Genomic DNA, 21152 nt, shown 5'->3' on the forward strand with positions numbered 1-21152 from the left:
AATTTGGAAAGGGTGCCCTGATCTCTAAGTGATCTTGTGGATCCCTCACAACCACCACGCATGGGCAATATCACCCTACTCACATGGGCACTACCCTGCACCCCCCCCCCCCAAGTGAGGACACCCTGCCATGGGGTCCCTAGCCCCCTTACAGCACCCCTCGTTTCAGGACTCCCACTCTTCACCACACCCAACCTCCCAGAGTGCCAAATACCCTGCCTCGCACGCAGCGGTAGTGGGGTGGTCTTGCAATGGAGAATCATGACCGTAGTCTCTTGAACGGAGTACGTGTTTTCCCCACAGTTTTCTCACCCTTTTAAGGTATGTTGATAGGGCAGTGTAATGGAATCTCTTATCCTGTACCCAGCCTGGAAGCTGACTATATCAAAGTGGGAGAAACATTTTCACTTCCATCAGTGGCTGACTTTATCTTGATGAACACAACCATCTTTGAAAAATATTTTCTTTCCCATTTTCCTGGTATGTGCTCGTCAAAATCCTTGAACATGTTGCTTCCCAAATTGTGCCCACCTGTTCTGCAACTCAACATTTGAACTGTTCTGATCAGGTTTCTCTCCTTGCCTCAGCACTGAGATGGCCCATATCAAATTCACAAATAATATTCTGCATGAATGTGACTATAGTATACTAATCCTCCTCATCCATCTCAACTTACTTGAGCCTTTCAAAGAATCATAGAATGATGCAGCACAGAAGGAAGCCAATCAGCACATCACACCTGTGCCAGCTCTTTGAAAGAGCTCTACAGTTAGTATCAGCTTTGTCCCCAAAGCCCGTAATTTCTTTTCTCCGCAGTATTTATCCAATTTCCTTTTGAAAGTAACCACTGAATCTCCTTCCTCCACTCTTTTAGGCAATGTATTCCAGATTTGGAATCATAGAATTTACAGTGCTGAAGGAGGCCATTCGGCCCATCGAGTCTGCACCGTCCCCTGGAAAGAGCACCCTACCCAAGCCCACACCTCCACCCTATCCCCATAACCCAGTAGCCCCACTTAACCTTTTTGGACACTAAGGGCAATTTAGCATAGCCAATCCACCTAACCCGCACATCTTTGGACTGTGGGAGGAAACCAGAGCACCCGGAGGAAACCCACGCAGACACGGGGAGAACGTGCAGACTCCGCACAGACAGTGACCCAAGCCAGGAATCTGGGACCCTGGAGCTGTGAAGCAACTGTGCTATCCACTATGCTACCGTGCTGCCCAATTAGATGCTAATATGTTGCTGCATGCATTATCTTTCCTTCAGAACACTTTAGTTCTTTTGGGGAATGTCTTTGGTTGCTATTTATGTGTACCATCTGAAGGCATTTGATAAAGTTTCTCATAAGAAACTGTTAGCAAAACTTGAAGTTTCTGGAATTGACCCAAATTATTAACCTGGTTAGGAAATTGGGTGAGCAAAAGGTGACAGAGGGTGAGGTTACGTAATGGACAGGCACTCTGACTGACAGGATGTGACTCATGGCATTCAACAAGGATCAGTGTTGGGGCTACTACTATTCACTGAATATTTAATGACGTAGATATGGGATAGAAATCCAACATATCCTAATTTGCAGATGACACAGAGATAGGTGGTATGGTATGTAGTGTGGATGGAAGCATAAACTTACGGAGAGATTGATTGTTAAAGCGAATGGGTGAATGAATTTAAATGCAGGAAATGTGAGGTTATCCACTTTGGACCTAAAAAGAATAGAACAGAGTACTTCCTTAATGGTGAAAATATAGAATCCGTAAAAGTGAAAAGAGACTTGGAGGTCCAGGTACACGGACCATTGAAATGTCATGACCAGATGCAGAAAATAATCAAAAAGGCAAATAGAACACTAGCCTTTATACTTCGAGGACTAGAAGTGAAGTCATGTTTCAGCTAGTTTTTAAAATTTTGGTCGAAGGGTATATTGACTTTGGATGGAGTGCAGCCTAGATTTAGCAGCCTGATGCCTGGACTCTTGGGGGTTGAATTATGAGGGGAGATTACCCAAAGTAGAATTGCATTTCTTGGAATTTAGAAAGTTAAAGAGTGATTTGATTTATTAAGGGGAAGAGATACAAATAAATGATTTCTGCTGATTGAGGAGTCTGGGATTAAAAGCAAATCAAAAGCTTCAGAGCCAGATCTTGAAATTAGGAAACATTTCTTCAGGTAAGCAGTGATAGAAGTTTAGAATTCACTTCTGCAGCTGGCAATTGTAGATCAGTTAATTTTAAAACTTGAGGTTGATGGATCTTTGTTAACCATAAGATATCAAGGGATATGGGGAAAAGAGGTATACATGGAGTTAGGTTATCAATGTGTCATGATCTTCTTGAATGACGGCTCAATGGATTAAATTACCTATCATTATTCCTATTCCTATGTCTTCAGTACCCATCATTTAAGCTGAGCTTCTGGTCACATACCTGATCCATCAGCAAGACCACCTACTTGCTCCTCTCTAACGTCACCTATTTCTGCCCCCTTCCACTGATCATCTGCTGCTGAAACCCTTTTCCATACCTTCATTACCTCTAGACTGGTCTATTCCAATTCTCTCCCATCTTCCATTTTCATAAATTTGAACTCATCCAAAGGTCTGCTGCCCATATCATAACTTGAATCAAGTCCTCTTCACCCATTACCCATGCAATCCTTTTGTTGTTATTGTTCATATTTCTGATAGTATATATAACTGCTGATTTTATGATTGTATCCTATAACTACCTTTAAACAATTTTATTTGCATTTATCTCATGCCTTTAGTGTACAAAATGCCCTAAGGCGCTTCACAAAAGTGCAATCTGACAAAAATTGACTGAACCACAGAAGAAAATATTAGGAGGAATGACTTGGGTTTTAACAAGGGTCCTAAAGGAATAGGGGATGCAAAGAGGCAGAGTTAGGGAGAGAAATACAGAGATTTTCATCTAGACAGACAAAAGATGAATAACTAAACTAAGATAAAACTCAATTAAAAGTCAAAAATGTTGGGGCGGCACGTGGCACACTGGTTAGCACTGCTGCCTACGGTGCTGAGGACCTGGGCAGGTAGTGCAGGAATCTCCTGTGGCCATTCCCCTGCAGAACAGATATACCGTTTTGGATACTGTAGAGGGGAATGGCCTCTCAGGGGAAAACAACAACAGCCAAACTCGTGGCACCACGGTTGGTTCTGCTGTAGAGGGGAGGGGTGATAACAGTGCAATAGTTATAGGGGATTCAATTGTAAGGGGAATATACAGGCGTTTCTGTGGCCGCAAACGAGACTCCAGAATGGTATGTTGCCTCCCTGGTGCGAGGGTCAAGGATGTCTTGGAGCGGGTACAGGACATTCTTTTTTTTTAAATAATATTTTATTGAAAATTTTTGGTCAACCAACACAGTACATTGTGCATCCTTTACACAACATTGTAACAATACAGATAATAATGACCTTTTTAAATTTAAACAAAAACAACAACAAATAAATAAATATTAAATAACAAAAAATAAAAACTAGCCCTAATTAGCAACTGCCTTGTCTCAGGCCACACCCCCCCCATCCCTCCCCCCCCCCCCCCCCCCCCCCCCAAAGTCCTGGGCCGCTGCTGCTGCCTTCTTTGTTCTCCCCTATCTATCTTTCCGCAAGATATTCGACGAACGGTTGCCACCGCCTAGTAAACCCTTGAGCCGACCCCCTTAGGACGAACTTAATCCGCTCTAACTTTATGAACCCCGCCATATCATTTATCCAGGTCTCCACCCCCGGGGGCTTGGCTTCTTTCCACATTAGCAATATTCTGCACCGGGCTACTAGGGACGCAAAGGCCAAAACATCGGCCTCTTTCGCCTCCTGCACTCCCGGCTCTTGTGCAACCCCAAATATAGCCAACCCCCAGCTTGGTTCGACCCGGACTCCTACTACTTTCGAAAGCACCTTTGTCACCCCCATCCAAAACCCCTGTAGTGCCGGGCATGACCAAAACATATGGGTATGATTCGCTGGGCTTCTCGAGCACCTCGCACACCTATCCTCCACCCCAAAAAAGTTACTGAGCCGTGTTCCAGTCATATGTGCCCTGTGTAATACCTTAAACTGAATCAGGCTTAGCCTGGCGCACGAGGACGACGAGTTTACCCTGTTTAGGGCATCTGCCCACATCCCCTCCTCAATCTCCTCCCCTAGCTCTTCTTCCCATTTCCCTTTTAGTTCGTCCATCATAGTCTCCCCTTCGTCTCTCATTTCCCTATATATATCCGACACCTTACCGTCCCCCACCCATTTCTTTGAGATGACTCTGTCCTGCACCTCTTGTGTCGGGAGCTGCGGGAATTCCCTCACCTGTTGCCTCGCAAAAGCCCTCAATTGCATGTACCTGAATGCATTCCCTTGGGGCAACCCATATTTCTCGGTCAGCGCTCCCAGACTCGCAAACTTCCCATCCACAAATAGATCTTTCAATTGCGTTATACCTGCTCTTTGCCACATTCTATATCCCCCATCCATTCCCCCCGGGGCAAACCTATGGTTGTTTCTGATCGGGGACCCCCCCAGTGCTCCGGTCTTTCCCCTATGTCGTCTCCACTGTCCCCAAATCTTCAGTGTAGCTACCACCACCGGACTCGTGGTATAGTTCCTTGGTGAGAACGGCAATGGGGCTGTCACCATAGCCTGCAGGCTGGTCCCCCTACAGGACGCCCTCTCTAATCTCTTCCACGCCGCTCCTTCCTCCTCTCCCATCCACTTACTCACCATTGAAATATTAGCGGCCCAATAATACTCACTTAGGCTCGGTAGTGCCAGCCCCCCCCCCTATCCCTCCTACGCTGTAAGAATCCCTTCCTCACTCTCGGAGTCTTCCCGGCCCAAACAAAACCCATGATACTCTTTTCTATCCTTTTGAAAAAAGCCTTCGTGATCACCACCGGGAGACACTGAAACACAAAGAGGAATCTCGGGAGGACCACCATCTTAACCGCCTGCACCCTCCCTGCCATTGACAATGCTACCATATCCCATCTCTTGAAATCTTCCTCCATCTGTTCCACCAACCGCGTCAAATTTAGCCTGTGCAATGTGCCCCAATTCTTAGCTATCTGGATCCCCAGGTAACGAAAGTCTCTTGTTACCTTCCTCAACGGTAGGTCTTCTATTTCTCTACTCTGCTCCCCTGGATGCACCACAAACAGCTCACTCTTCCCCATGTTCAATTTATACCCTGAAAAATCCCCAAACTCCCCAAGTATCCGCATTATTTCTGGCATCCCCTCCGCTGGATCCGCCACATATAGTAGCAGATCATCCGCATATAAAGATACCCGGTGTTCTTCGCCTCCCCTAAGTATTCCCCTCCATCCCTTGGAACCTCTCAGCGCTATCGCCAGGGGCTCAATCGCCAGTGCAAACAGTAATGGGGACAGAGGACATCCCTGCCTTGTCCCTCTATGGAGCCGAAAATATGCCGATCCCCGTCCATTCGTGACCACACTCGCCACTGGGGCCCTATACAACAGCTGCACCCATCTAACATACCCCTCTCCAAAACCAAATCTCCTCAACACCTCCCACAGATAATCCCACTCCACTCTATCAAATGCTTTCTCGGCATCCATCGCCACTACTATCTCCGTTTCACCCTCTGGTGGGGCCATCATCATTACCCCTAACAACCTCCGTATGTTCGTGTTCAGCTGTCTCCCCTTCACAAACCCAGTTTGGTCCTCATGAACCACCCCCGGGACACATTCCTCTATTCTCATTGCCATTACCTTGGCCAAGACCTTGGCATCTACATTGAGGAGGGAGATTGGTCTGTAGGACCCGCATTGTAGCGGATCCTTTTCCTTCTTTAAAAGAAGCGATATCGTTGCTTCTGACATAGTCGGGGGCAGTTGTCCCCTTTCCTTTGCCTCGTTAAAGGTCCTCGTCAGTAGCGGGGCGAGCAAGTCCAAATATTTTCTGTAAAATTCAACTGGGAAACCGTCCGGTCCCGGGGCCTTTCCCGTCTGCATGTTCCTAATTCCTTTCACCACTTCTTCTATCGTGATCTGTGCTCCCAATCCCATCCTTTCCTGCTCTTCCACCTTGGGAATTTCCAGCCGATCCAAAAACTCCATCATTCTCTCCCTCCCATCCGGGGGTTGAGCTTCATACAATTTTTTATAAAATGTCTTAAACACTTCATTCACTCTCTCCGCTCCCCGCTCCGTCTCTCCATCTTCGTCTCTCACCCCCCCCTATTTCCCTCGCTGCTCCCCTTTTCCTCAATTGGTGTGCCTGCAATCTGCTCGCCTTCTCTCCATATTCATACTGTACACCCTGCGCCTTCCTCCATTGTGCCTCTGCAGTGCCTGTGGTCAGCAAGTCAAATTCCACATGCAGCCTTTGCCTTTCCCTATACAGTCCCTCCTCCGGTGCTTCCGCATACTGTCTGTCCACCCTCAAAAGTTCTTGCAACAACCGCTCCCGTTCCTTACTCTCCTGCTTCCCTTTATGTGTCCTTATTGATATCAGCTCCCCCCTAACCACCGCCTTCAACGCCTCCCAGACCACTCCCACCTGAACCTCCCCATTGTCATTGAGTTCCAAGTACTTTTCAATGCATCCCCTCACCCTTAAGCACACCCCCTCATCCGCCATTAGTCCCATGTCCATTCTCCAGGGTGGACGCCCTCTTGTTTCCTCCCCTATCTCCAAGTCTACCCAGTGTGGGGCATGATCCGAAATGGCTATAGCCGTATATTCCGTTCCCCTCACCCTCGGGATCAATGCCCTACCCAACACAAAAAAGTCTATGCGTGAATAGACTTTATGGACATCGGAGAAAAACGAGAACTCCTTACTCCTAGGTCTACTGAATCTCCACGGGTCCACCCCTCCCATCTGCTCCATAAAATCCTTAAGCACCTTGGCTGCTGCCGGCCTCCTACCAGTCCTGGACTTCGACCTATCCAGCCTTGGTTCCAACACCGTGTTAAAGTCTCCCCCCATTATCAGCTTTCCGGTCTCTAGGTCTGGGATGCGTCCTAGCATTCGCCTCATAAAATTGGCATCGTCCCAATTCGGGGCATACACGTTTACCAACACCACCATCTCTCCCTGTAATTTGCCACTCACCATCACGTATCTGCCCCCGTTATCCGCCACTATAGTCTTTGCCTCGAACATTACCCGCTTCCCCACTAATATAGCCACCCCCCTGTTTTTCGCATCCAGCCCCGAATGGAACACCTGCCCTACCCATCCTTTGCGCAACCTAACCTGATCTATCAGTTTCAGGTGCGTTTCCTGTAACATGGCCACATCTGCTTTAAGTTTCTTAAGGTGTGCGAGTACTCGTGCCCTCTTTATCGGCCCGTTAAGCCCCCTCACGTTCCACGTGATCAGCCGAGTTGGGGGGCTTCCCACCCCACCCCCCCCCCCCCCCCCCCACCCTTGCCGGTTAGCCATCATCTTTTTCCAGCTTCTCGCCCAGTTCCCACGCAGCTGTATTTCTCCCAGACGGTGCCCCCCCGCCCATCCTTTCCCGTACCCACTCCCCCCCTTTCCCCAGCAGCAGCAACCCAGTAATTCCCCCCTCCCCCCCCCCCCCCCCCGCTAGACCCCCCGCTAGCGCAATTACTCCCCCCATGTTGCTCCCAGAAGTCAGCAAACTCTGGCTGACCTCGGCTTCCCCCCGTGATCACGGCTCGCCCCGTGCGGCGCCCCCTCCTTCCTGCTTCTCTATTCCCGCCATGATTATCATAGCGCGGGAACCAAGCCCGCGCCTCTCCCTCGGCCCCGCCTCCCATGGCCAACGCCCCATCTCCTCTCCCTCCCCACCTCCCCCCATCACCACCTGTGGGAGAAAGAAAAGTTACCATACCGCAGGATTAATCATACAATCCCTCTTCGCCCCCCCCCCCCACTCGTCCCACCACTTTGTCCAAACGTTCATTTTCGTAGTCCAATCATTCCAATTTTTCTTCTACAATAAAAGTCCACGCTTCATCCGCCGTCTCAAAGTAGTGGTGCCTCCCTTGATATGTGACCCACAGTCTTGCCGGTTGCAGCATTCCAAACTTTATCTTTTTTTTGTGAAGTACCGCTTTGGCCCGATTAAAGCTCGCCCTCCTTCTCGCCACCTCCGCACTCCAATCTTGATAGACGCGGATCACCGCGTTCTCCCATTTACTACACCGAGTTTTCTTCGCCCATCTAAGGACCATTTCTCTATCCTTAAAACGGAGAAATCTCACCACTATGGCTCTGGGAGCTTCTCCTGCTCTCGATCCTCGCACCATAACTCGGTATGCTCCCTCCACCTCCAACGGACCCGTCGGGGCCTCCACTCCCATTAACGAGTGCAGCATCGTGCTCACATATGCCCCGACGTCCGCCCCCTCCACACCTTCAGGAAGGCCAAGAATCCTCAAGTTCTTCCTCCTTGCGTTATTTTCCAGTGCCTCCAACCTCTCCACAGATCGTTTCTGGTGTGCCTCCTGTATCTCCGACTTCACCACCAGGCCCTGTATATCGTTTTCATTCTCTGCTGCTTTCGCCTTCACGACCCGAAGCTCCTGCTCCTGGGTCTTTTGTTCCTCTTTCAGCCCTTCAATCGCCTGTAATATCGGGGCCAACAACTCTTTCTTCATTTCCTTTTTTATCTCCTCCACGCAGCGTTTCAAAAACTCTTGTTGTTCAGGGCCCCATATGAAACTGCCACCTTCCGACGCCATCTTGGTTTCTGCTTGCCTTCCTTGCCGTTGTTCCAAAGGATCCGCTGCAATCCGGCCACTTTCCTCTCCTTTTTCCATCCGTGTCCAGGGGGAACACCCTTCTGGTTTACCGCACGGTGTTTTCAGCCGTTAAAATTGCCGTTGGGGCTCCTATCAAGAGCCCAAAAGTCCGTTTCACAGGGAGCTGCCGAAACGTGCGACTCAGCTGGTCATCGCCGCACCCGGAAGTCGTACAGGACATTCTGGAGGGGGAGGGTGAACAGCCAATGGTCGTGGTACATATCGGTACAAACGACATAGGTAAAAGAAGGGATGAGGTCCTAAAGGCAGAATTCGGGGAGGTAGGAAGGAAGTTAAGAAATCGGACCTCAATAGTGATCTCAGGATTACTACCGGTGCCATGTGCTGGTCAGAGTAGAAATGACAGGATATATAGGATGAATACGTGGCTGAAGAGATGGTGTCAGGGGGAGGGTTTCAGATTCCTGGGGCATTGGGACCGGTTCTGGGGGAGGTGGGACCTCTACAAACTGGACGGGTTACACCTGGGCAGGACTGGAACTGATGTCCTAGGGGGGCTATTTGCTAGAGCGGTTGGGGAGGGTTTAAACTAAAATGCCAGGGGGGTGGGAACCTACGCAAGGAGCAGAGAAAGAGGGAGCAGGGACAAAAGCAAAAGGTAGAAAAGTGAATAAGAAAAGTGATAGGTGGAGAAACCAAGGACAAAATTCAAACAGGGCAGTAGAGAAAAATATTGGGAGCAAGGCATTGTGAAAAAGACAAACTTAAAGGCTCTGTGCCTTAATGCACGGAGCATTTGCAATAAAGTGGATGAACTAATCGTGCAGATAGATATAAATGGGTATGATATAATTGGGATTACGGAGACATGGCTGCAGGGTGAACAGGGATGGGAACTGAATGTCCCAGGGTTCTCAGTATTTAGGAAGGACAGGCATAAAAGAAAAGGTGGTGGCGTGGCACTGCAGGTTAAAGAGGAAATTAACACAATAGTGAGATTACCTCTGACAATGTGGAATCTGTATGGGTAGAGTTGAGAAATACCAAGGGACAAAAAACATTAGTGGGTGTCATATATAGACCCCAAACTGCACTGGTGAGGTTGGGAATGGCATTAAACAAGAAATTAGTAATGCATGTAATAAGGGAATATTGGTGATCATGGGTGATTTTAATCTTCACATAGATTGGGAAATCAAATTAGCCACAATGCCGTTGAGGAGGAATTCCTGGAGTGTATACGGGATGGTTTTCTTGATCAGTATGTGGAGGAACCAATTAGAGAGCAGGCCATCTTAGACTGGGTACTGTGTAATGATAAGGGAATTATTGCCAATCTGGCTGTACGAGACCCCTTGGGGATGAGCGACCATAACATGATAAAATTTTTTATCAAGATGGAGAGTGAAGTAGTCGATTCGGAGACTAGGGTGCTGAATCTTAATAAAGGGAACTATGAGGATATGAGGCATGAGTTGGCCTAGATAGATTGGGGAGAGCTACGTAAAGGGATGACAGTGGACAGACAATGGCAAACATTCAAGGAACGCATGGAGGAACCACAGCAACTGCTCATTCCTGTCTGGCACAAAAACAAAGGGGGTAAGATGGCCAATCCATGGCTTACAAAGGAAATTAGAAGTAGTATCCGATCCAAGGAAGAAGCATACAGATTGGCCAAGAAAAATAATAGGTCTGAGGATTGGGAGCAGTTTAGAATTCAGCAAAGACGGACAAAGGGATTGATTAAGAAGGGGAAAGTACAGTACGAAAGGAAGCTTGCAGGGAACTTAAAAACTGACACTAAGAGTTTCTACAGATATGTGAAGAGAAAGAGATTGGTAAAGAGAAATGTAGGCCCACAGCAGACAGAAACAGGGGAATGCATAATAAGGGACAAAGAAATGGCTGAGCAATTAAATACATACTTTGGTTCTGTCTTCACAAATGAGGACACAAATCAGATCCCAGAAATGTTGGAGAATGAAAGGTTTAGTGAGAGGGAAGAACTGAGGGAGATCAACATTAGTAGAGAAATGGTGCTGGGAAAACTGATGGGATTGAAGGCGGATTAATCCCCAGGGCCTGAGAATCTGCATCCCAGAGTGCTTAAGGAGGTGGCTCTGGAAATAGTGGATGCATTGGTGGTCATCTTCCAGGATTCTATAGACGCTGGAACTGTCCCTGCAGATTGGAGGGTAGCTCACATCACTCCGATATTCAAAAAGGGTGGTAGAGAGAAAGCAGGGAATTATAGATCAGTAAGCCTAACATTGGTAGTGGGGAAAATGCTTGAATCCATTATCAAGGACTTTATAGTGGAACATTTAGAAAGCAGTGGCAGGATCAGTCAGAGCCAGCATGGGTTTATGAAGGGAATATCATGCTTGACAAATCTGTTGGAATTCTTTGAAGAGATAGCCAGTACAATCGACAAGGGGGAGCCAGTCGATGTGGTATATTTGGACTTTCAGAAGGCGTTTGACAAAGTCCCGCATAAGAGATAATTGTGCAAAGTTAAAGCGCATAGGATTGGGGGAAATGTATTGAGGTGGGTAGAAAACTGGTTGGCAGAGAGGAAACAAAGAGTAGGGATTAATGGATCCTTTTCAAATTGGCAGGCAGTAACCAGTGGGGTACCTGTAGAGGGTGCCATCTCTGCTACTCCACTACTGGGCCGATATCTGTGGTTTGAGTATCTGTGTGTGTCTCTCTCCAGCTGGCACTGAAACTTCAGAGGCCAGGGGATGCCGCACTGGGACACCTCCACGGAAGAGAGCACTGAATCAAGCCTGCCGTTTATCCCTAACCGGAAGCCTGAGGCTTATATCACACAGATATCCAGACCCCTACCAATGCCCAGGTGATTCTCTCTCTTGCCGGTGGTGCAACACCCACCCGGTTCCTACTTCGCTGGAGTAGCTTTCCCAAGAGAGAGAATAGGACACTGCTGTTTATTACCTAACCAGCAGCCTGTCCTGAGTGAATCGCTCAAGATGACCCTAGATTCTTGAACCCGGAATTAAGGTGAGGAATATTTTAACAATGACTTGGTCAGAGATCGCTGGTGAGAGATTGAAGAATTTAAACGACTCCAATTATCAGCAAATCAAGGTTTATTGCAAAACCCAGGTCAAAATCATCAAACAGAAGAAATTATAATAAAATCTTAAACTCTAACACAAACTAAGTCTATTCAGAAAGTACTATAACGGACACAACGAAAAATCTTATTGTTACACAGTTTTAGCAATGACACAGAACACAAATCAAGTCCCCTTCCCCAAAGCCTCAACCACTATCAAGGTCGAGGGAGTTTCGCAAGCTGCTGCAGGGTACTTACAGTCAAAGGTGGAGAGGTCAAGCCAAGAGACCCTCAATCGAAACACAGCCCCTTTTATATTCGTTTTACCTGGCCCTTTCCTGTGTTCGGCCAGCCCCTTTTGCATTGAATTGGTAAGGTTTAAAGTTCCCGCTGGTCCCGCCCCCTTTGAGCCGGTCAGAGCTGTCGACTTCCGGGTTTTCCTCCTCCTTTGCGTTGTATCAGTCCAAGTTTAAAGTTCCCGCTGGTCCTGCCCCCTTTGAGCCGGTCAGAGCTGTTTGCTTCCGGGTTTTCCTCGCAGGTCCGCTCCTTCCAGCCAGGCAGACCTGCCGCGATTTGAATTTGGCGCCGACTCCGCCCCCTCCTCCCAGTGAGTTCCTGCCGGTGGCTTCTGTCAAGATTGGAGTACCTCCCCCAGGTCCGCCTCCAACTTGGTGTTTTCTACCGCTTATCTTCAAGGGGCTTTTCCAGCGCAAGATACTGAGCCCAGACAGTCTGTTTTTTAGGATAACAAGGTTAAGCTCTCTTGTGAAGATTTTCAAGTCTTCCAGCTGCTCCGGAGATGGCTGCTATTCTCACCTTGCTATGTTGATGGGGTGTTAATTGGATTCTGCTCTGGTGGAGGCCAGGTCATTTACATCTGCATGGGGCTATGACCATCCCATTGTCCTGCTTGCAGGCAGGCCCCCTGTGTATTCCCGTGCCCCTTTGTCTGTGTTTTGATCTTATCTCGTTGTCTGGCTCCTTCTTCCTTGTAGCTCCTAGGGGGGGGGTTTGTAAATACCTATGCCCCTACTCAGCTCAGCGGACCAAGCCTGCTGGGAAATCTGGTTACGTTCTCTTGGCTGAAAAGTCAGTTTACAGTCTCTGGGTTTTATTCTTGGGCAGTCCAAAAAGGGCCGAATTGCCCGAAAACCTTACAACCACAGAGATTGGTGCTAGGACCCCAGCAATTCACCATATATATATATTAATGATTTGGATGAGGAAACAAAATGTAACATCTCAAAGTTTGCAGATGATACCAAATTAGGTGGGAGGATGAATTGTGACGATGATGCAGGGATCCTACAGCAAGATTCTGGACAGGTTGGGCGAGTGGGCAAACCAATGTCAGATGCAGTATAATTTGGATAAGTGTGAGGTTATTCATTTTGGAAGCAAAAACAGGAAGGCAGATTACTACCTGAGTGGTTGTAAATTGGGAGAGGGGAGTGTGCAGCGGGACCTGGGTGTCCTTGTGCACCATTCGCTGAAGGTAAGCATGCAAGTGCAGCAGGCGGTAAAGAAGGCTAATGGTATGTTGGCCTTCATTGTGAGAGGTTTAGAGAATAGAAGCAGGGATGTGTTGCTGCAATTGTACAGGGCCTTGGTGAGGCCACACTTGGAATATTGTGTGCAGTTTTGGTCTCCTTCTCTGAGGAAGGATGTTCTTGCTCTCGAGGGAGTGCAGCAAAGGTTTACCAGACTGATTCCAGGGATGGCGGGTCTGTCATACGAGGAGAGATTGACTAGGTTGGGATTGTTCTCGCTGGAGTTCAGAAGAATAAAGGGGGATCTCATAGAGACTTATAAAATTCCAACAGGACTAGACACGGTAGATGTAGGGAAGATGTTACCAATGATAGGTGTGTCCAGAACCAGGGGTCACAGCCTGAGGATTCAGGGTAAACCATTTCGGACAGAGATAAGGAGACACTTCTTCACACAAAGAGTGGTGAACCTGTGGAATTCATTACCACAGGAAGTAGTTGATGCTAAAACTTTGAATATATTCAAGAGGCGGCTGGATATAGCACTTGGGAAGAATGGGATGGCTATGGGGAGAAAGCAGGATTAGGCTATTGAGTTGGATGAGCAGCCATGGTCGTGATGAACGGTGGAGCAGGCTCGAAGGGTCAAAAGGCCTCCTCCTGCTCCTATCTTCAATGTATCTATGTATCTATGTAAATGCACGCGGGACATCACAGTCAATCACAATCTTGTTTTCCCTGTGTCTCGCCACTCAAATATAATTTTCAGATGCAGTCACTGTATTAATCAGGAACGGGTAACATGAACGATTTTTAAAAAATCCTTAGCCCAAGGCAATTTGAAGATTTGACACTGCGATCTGAGTGAACAGACCTAATTATCAAATGTTGATGTTCCGATCAATAACTTTCCTGCTTTTAGCGGTGTTTTGTTTGTTCATAAAAATGTCTGGACAAATGGATTAATAATTTAATTGATGTTTTTAGCAATAACTATAGACACAAATGACCAAGTACTATATTGAGCATTGACAAAGAATGCTGGAGAAACTCAGGTCTGACAGCATCCGTAGGGAGGGGAAACAGAGTCAACATTTCGAGTCTGCATGACCCTTCTTCAGAACTTAAGAGAGGGGAAAATGTGTTGCGTTATATACCGTATAAGAGGGGGCTGAACAGCTGGAACAGTGATTGGTGCGAGCTGGGAGAGATTGCTATAAAGATGTAGCAAAACTTAAGAAGAAGTGACAGATGGTGGGAGGAAGAGAGGATTTTTGCGTAGGAACATATGTTTGGGATATTTAAAAAAAGGTTAAGATGGAGGATAAAGGTTGCCATCTAAAGTTGTTGAATTCAGTGTTGAGTCCTGAGGGCTGTAACATGCCTAATTGGAAATGGAGGTGCTGCTCCTCCAGCTTGCGTTGCGTTTCACTGGAGCATTGCGGCAGGCCAAAGACGGACAGGTGGACTTGAGAGCAAGATGCTGAATTGAAATGGCATGCAACAGGAAGGTTGGGGTCGTGCTTTTGGACTGAGCAAAGGTGTTCCGCAAGGCGGTCACCCAGTCTGCGTTTAGTCTCATATTGGGAGCAGTGAATACAAGAGACCAAATTGAAGGAGGCGCAAATGAAATGTTGCTTCACCTGAAAAGAATGTTTGGGTCCTTGAACAATGAGGACGGAGGAGGTAAAGGCATAGGTGTTGCACCTTCTGCAATTGCAAGGGAAGGTGCCCTGTGATGGGAATGATGGAGGAGTGGACCAGGGTGCCATGGACGGCGTGGTCTCTGCAGAATGCTGACAGGGGCGAAGGGAAGATGTCTTTATATTGAACATTATTTGTCCATCACCAGAGATGAGTCAAATGCCCCTTAGTCTCCTCAGCTAAATCCTATTATCACAGGATCACAGTGATGATTTCCAACACAAGGCTCTTTTTCTCCGTATTAAACCATCCCCCTGAGCCTTTTATTTCCCCTAGCCACTCCACTATCACTTCCCAAAGCACAATCCTATGTGTTTGTGGTTTCCTCAACTATTAGGATGTCCATCAGAGAAGATCTGTTTATTCTGAAGTTAATTTGTATGTCACGCATTAGGTGATCCATAGATTTGTACCTAATAAATTATTTTACAATTTAGTGGTGTAAAATTGATGTTGTAATTATGCAGGCTTTTCTTACCATTCTCTTGCAATTGGCACCGCATTGCATGACATGTTTCCAATCCAATTGGGCCTCCCTATTTATTGATTAGCTTGTGATGTCTTTCAGCATTTCTGAGATATCATACCACATTTCATCAAGATTCTCAGGGGCATAATATCCATCCCTGGGAATTTTTTGATTTTGAGTAAGCATATGGGAGCATGAGAAAAAGATGGTGAGTTAAAATGGCAAGCAACAGGAAGGTTGGAGTCATGGTTGCAGACTGAGTGAAGATGTTCCTCAAAGTGGCCATATAGTCTGTGTTTATAGAATCATAGGATCACTACAGTGCAGAAGGAGGCCATTCGACATATCGAGTCTGCACCGACCCTCTGAAAGAGCACCCTACCCACCTGCACATCTAGGGGCAATTTAGCATGGCCAATCCACCTAACCTGTACATCGTTGGCCTGTGGTAGGAAATCGCAGCAGCCAGAGGAAGCCCACGCAGATGCTGGGGGAACGTGCAAACTCCACACAGTCAGTCACCCAAGGCAGGTATTGAACCCAGGTCCCTGGTGCTGTGAGGCAGCAGTGCTAACCACTGTGCCACCGTGCTGCCCCTTTAGTCTCCCCAGTGTAGAGGAGACTGCATTGTGAGCAGCGAATGAAATAGACCAAATTGAAGGAGGTGCAAGTGAAACGCTGCTTAACCTGAAAGGAATGTTTAGGGCCTTGAATAGTGAAGAGGGAGGAGGCAAATGGGCAGGTGTTGCACTGTCTGCAAATGGAAGGGAAGGTGCTGTGGGAAGCTGATGGAGTATTGGGTATGGTGAAGGAGTGGAGCAGGGTGTCATGGAGGGAGCTGTCGCTGTGGAATGCTGATGGGGGGTTGAGGAGAAGATGTGTTTTGTGGTAGCATCGTGCTGGAATTGGCAAAAATGGCGGAGGATGAGCCCTTGAGGTGGAAAGTGAGTACAAGTGGGACCCTAACATAGTTCTGGGATGGAGGGGAAAGGGTGAGGGCAGAGGTGCAGGAAATTAATTGAACCTAGTTGAACGCCTTATTAACCTCAGCTAAGGAAAAAAACAGAAATGCCAGAAGCACCAATTTCGAAGGTGATATAATGGGAACAAATGCGATGGAAGCGGAGAAACTGGAGAATGGGAGTCGAGTGTGAGGAGATGTAGTTTAGGTAGCTGTGGGAGTCGGGTTTGCCCCTTTACCTCCTCACCATTCAAAGCCCCATGCACTCCTTTCAGGTAAAGCAACATTTCACTTGCGCCTCCTTCGATTTGGTCTATTGTATTCACTGCTCCCAACGTGGTCTCCTCTATATTGGGGAGACTAATCACAGACTGGATGACGGCTTTGTGGAACACCTTCGCTCAGTCCGTAAGCATGACCCCAGCCTTCCTGCTGCTGCCATTTTAACTCGGCACCTTGCACTCTTACCCACATTTCCATCCTAGGCCTGCTGCATGCTCCAGTGAAGCCCGGCACAAGCTGGAGGAGAAGCATCTCATCTTCCAGTTGGTCCCGTTGCAGCTCCTGGGATGCAACATTGAGTTTGGCAGCTTTAGATTGTGACCATCTTAAACACCCCTGTTAAAATATCCCACACAAGTACTGCCTCAATGAAAATCCATCCATCCCTTCTCTCTCTCTCTCTCTCTCCCTCTCTCCCCCCCCCTCTCCCACACACACACCAGGCCATCTGTCTTTCCTTAAAGTAACTACTTTTTGTTGCAATCTCTTATCTCTAACACATTCTCCCTCACTTCAGTTCTGACAAAGAGTCAAAGGACTCAAAACGTTAACCCTCTCGTTACAAATTCCAGACTTGCTGAATTTATTCAGATTCCAGCTTCCGCAGTATTTTGCTTATTTTTTCATAAATGTATGTTCAATTCCTCAGGCATTTGACAGCAATGTAATGAGAGAATGATTAAATATCAATAAAACTGTCTTTCTCAGAAATTTATAATTGATATAAAGGCAGCGGCCATTTGATTGTAATGGAGTTGGCCATTTAAACCACTGGGTTTGCACAAAGCTATGTAAATATTAGCAGTGGCAGTTTTTATAAGCTTGGAGCAAAATGCATGAAAGGAGTAACTTTAATTTGGGGTACCACTGTGGCACAGTGGCTAGCACTGCTGCCTCACAGCACCAGGGTCCCAGGTTCAACTGTGTGGAGTTTGCACGTTCTCCTTGTGTCTGGGTGGGTTTCCTCCAGGTGCTCTGGTTTCCTCCTATGGTGCAAAGATCTGCAGATTAGGTTATTTGACCATCCGAAATTGCACCTTAGTGTCCAGAGAAGTGCAGGTTAGGTGGGGCTACAGGGATAGGGAAGGGGTGGGCCGAGGTAGGATGCTCTTTCAGAGGGACAGTGCAACTCAATGGGCCGAATGGCCTCCTGCACTTTAGGGATTCTATGGATTCTATAAGTATAAATGAAATGGGGCTGCCAAAATTTTATCAAATAATAGCAGTGGTTATTTGATCAAGATTGGCCTGGTCTACATGTGACTTCAATCCCACACTATTGGTGACTCTGCCCTCTCAGTGGCAAGTCAGTCAGTTATATCAAGTCACTACCCGGGCTACAAAGGATTAAAAATGAATGCCAGTCTTGTCAACGAAGCACACATCTCAAGAAGCATCAATAAACATTAAAGTGAAGATCAAATATTTTGTCAAGAACAGTGGGTTACAATTGCTACCAATCAATCAATTGGTGGATGTACAGTAGGCAAAGAACAAATAAAAAATAAAGTAAGAGTATTAAAGTGTAATTAATTCCTGAACTTACGGTAGCAGAAATTGATTACAATTAAAAGCTATGTAGTTCGGAGCATGGGGTTTCAAACCTGGTCAAATTCTAAAATGGCATTAACATTAGGGTTATCGGGCACGATTTAACAGATACGAAACAGAGTCTCATATCAAGTGTATTTAGCTGGGTGTTTCCTGGCGCTGGCAGCCGAGAACGACTCTGCTATCGAACGCGACTACTTCATTTTCGGGCCTTGGCCAGGAACGTCCCGCCGAGGCTGCTCTCAGTCCCTATTCCTGCACGAGCGAGCTTTGCTCGCCAGTGCAGGAAGTAATTGGGGTGCATTTTTAAATGGCATCCCGATTTCGAGACCCCACTGCAGCCTCCGGAATCCCCCAGCTCACCTATAAGGGAGTCCTCATGCCCCCCACACCTCACCTCATAAGGACAGGGAACCCTCGGTCCCGATTCCGAGTGCAGGCATAATTTCACCTGGGCAACTTGGCACTGCCAGCCTGGCATCCTGGCCATGACCCTGCCAGGCTGGCAGTGCCACCTGGGCACCCTGACAGTGCCAGGATGGCATCAGGGGTGCCAGGGTATCACCCTGCCCAGAGCTCCACCACCCATGGCCCCGATCGCCTAGGAAATCCTCCCAAGTGCCGGTATGCCTGGTCTACGTTGGTGGAGACCAGTGCTAACCGGCGCTCGCTCGGGGTCACCAAAGCGTGGTGGTTGGATCCTACGCCTTGGGTAACTCCGCTGCGTGCATATTCAAGTGCCTAGCCACACTTTAATATGCAGATTTCTGTCCTGCCCATTGTGGGCAGGATTCAGATCACGACGTCTCGCGAGATCCCATTAGTTCTCGCAAGGCGTGCCTCTTGAGTGATTTACTGGCTGTGTCATGCCCGAGTCGGCGTGGCGTGGCCATTAGATTTCACCGACAATCTCGTTTAAAATAAAAAATCCAATTGAGGGATATTTTACATCCACCTGGACAGGCAGATAAAACCTCTTTAATGTCTCATCCAAAAGCTGGCACACCTTTTAAATAAAATCTTTTTATTGCCATTATCAAAATTATATACATTGCCTTTCGTTTTCATTTATTGTACAGTACACAAAGGTTTCTTCTCAGGTTTAACTATTTATAGTCTGTCGCCTTCTGGCTCAGCGTACAATCCTCCATTCCCCCTCATCCCCTCCAGCATGCCCCCCTTCACTGCTGCCGCCTCCCATTCTTATTTTGTTTTGCTACCTCCCACCCCCCAACGGTCCTCCCTCGCTTTCCTCTTTCTGTCTTGTCCTGGCTATTTCTCCCTGGTACTGGCTATTTATTTATTTATGTGTTGGCCACAAACAGGTCTCGGAACAGTTGGGTGAATGGCTCCCATGTTCTGTGGAAGCCCTCTTCCGACCCAGGGACGGTGAATTTGATTTTCTCCATTTGGAGAAATTCCGATAGGTCGGACAGCCAGTTTGCAGCTTTAGGTGGTGCTGCTGATCGCCAACCGAGCAGGATTCTAAGGCGGGCGATCAGGGAGCCTATGGCAAGGGCGTCCTCCCCAGGAATAGATCTGGCTGGTCTGATACCCCAAAGACTGCCACTTTCAGGCATGGCTCCACCCACATCCCCACCACTTTGGACATTGCCTCGAAGAAGGCTGACCAGTGCCCAGCAAGTTTGGGGCAAGACCAGAACATGTGGGCGTCCTTGGCACCGTTAAAAACTGGCACTCCTGACAATGTACTCCCTCAGTACGACACAGTAGTGCCAGGCTTGATTTTTGTGCTCAAACCCTGGAGTGGGATTTGAACCCAGAACTTTGACTCAGGCGAGAGTGCTACCAACTGAGCAAAGGCTGATATTTGCTTCTTTTGTTTCAGCCTAGCCAGCTTGGTGACAGTCCCCAGCGACCTGGAGTGGGTGCCAGTCATTATTCAAGGTTAGGTGGTGAGGGAAAAGGTCATCCATGATCAGGCTTAGACGTGTAATTCAGTTGTTGGAGAAGTGGTCATGATTGGACAGGGGGACACTGAAGACTTCTTTGAGGGGCTGGGTAGTGAACTGTTGCTCCTCCTGTCTCATAAGGATTGCTGCAGAAGGCCTCTGGAAGGCCCCTGCAATAAATGTAAAATTGAAATTGACCTAATTACAATGTTGGTGATGGACGTAAATATGCTAAATGATGTGTCCTGCTCGGGCACCTCAGCATCCCTGCTGGATAAATGGCAACATGCATATACGTGACAGGTTCATAGAATCCCGACAGTGCAGAAAGAGGCCATTTGGCTCATCGGGTCCGCCCCACCCCCCTAAAGAGAGTCCACCTAGGTCTACCCGCCTGCTCACCCCACCCTATCCCTGTACCTCACCGAACATGCACATCCCTGGACACTAAGGGACAATTTAGCATGGCCAATCCACCTAACCTACACATCTTTGGACTATGGGAGGAAACTGGAGGAAACCCATGCAGACACGGAGAATGTGCAAACTCCACACAGTCACCCAAGGCCGCAATCGAACCTGGTCCACAGCGCTGTGAGGCAGCAGTGCTAATCACCGCGCCACCCATTGTGAATGTGTTCCCCTCTTTTTCATTTTAGCTGATGAATGGTATAAAAAAAAGTTAAATGTGTTAAAGACAGAGGAACAGAGAGCCTTAATTTTAGTAGCAAAGAAGCTCATGAGCTTCTGGCACTTGTTGCTGGCGATGAAAGCAGAGGGGTTTAATGAGATTTACTTACCTGGCAGGGGTGAAACCGTGATCAAGAAGGTGGTTCGCCCAGGACGTGGCTAGCCCATTGCACGTCGGGTGTGCTGACGCCTGCAATGTCTCCAAATGCGAGATGCTCGACTGCAAAAAAAATTTGTTGAGTGTGAAGGAAAGAAAGCAGCTAGTGCCTTTTTTCTTCA

The 21152-nt window shown here is 47.7% G+C and overlaps 1 pseudogene; it reads left to right on the top strand.

Annotated features, from left to right (window-relative positions):
* The first annotated feature begins 20975 nt into the window (after positions 1-20975).
* On the top strand, positions 20976-21152 carry LOC140409709 (U1 spliceosomal RNA; annotated as a pseudogene).

This window comes from Scyliorhinus torazame, chromosome 3, assembly GCF_047496885.1.
Source record: "Scyliorhinus torazame isolate Kashiwa2021f chromosome 3, sScyTor2.1, whole genome shotgun sequence".
NCBI classification, from domain to species: Eukaryota; Metazoa; Chordata; class Chondrichthyes; order Carcharhiniformes; family Scyliorhinidae; genus Scyliorhinus; species Scyliorhinus torazame.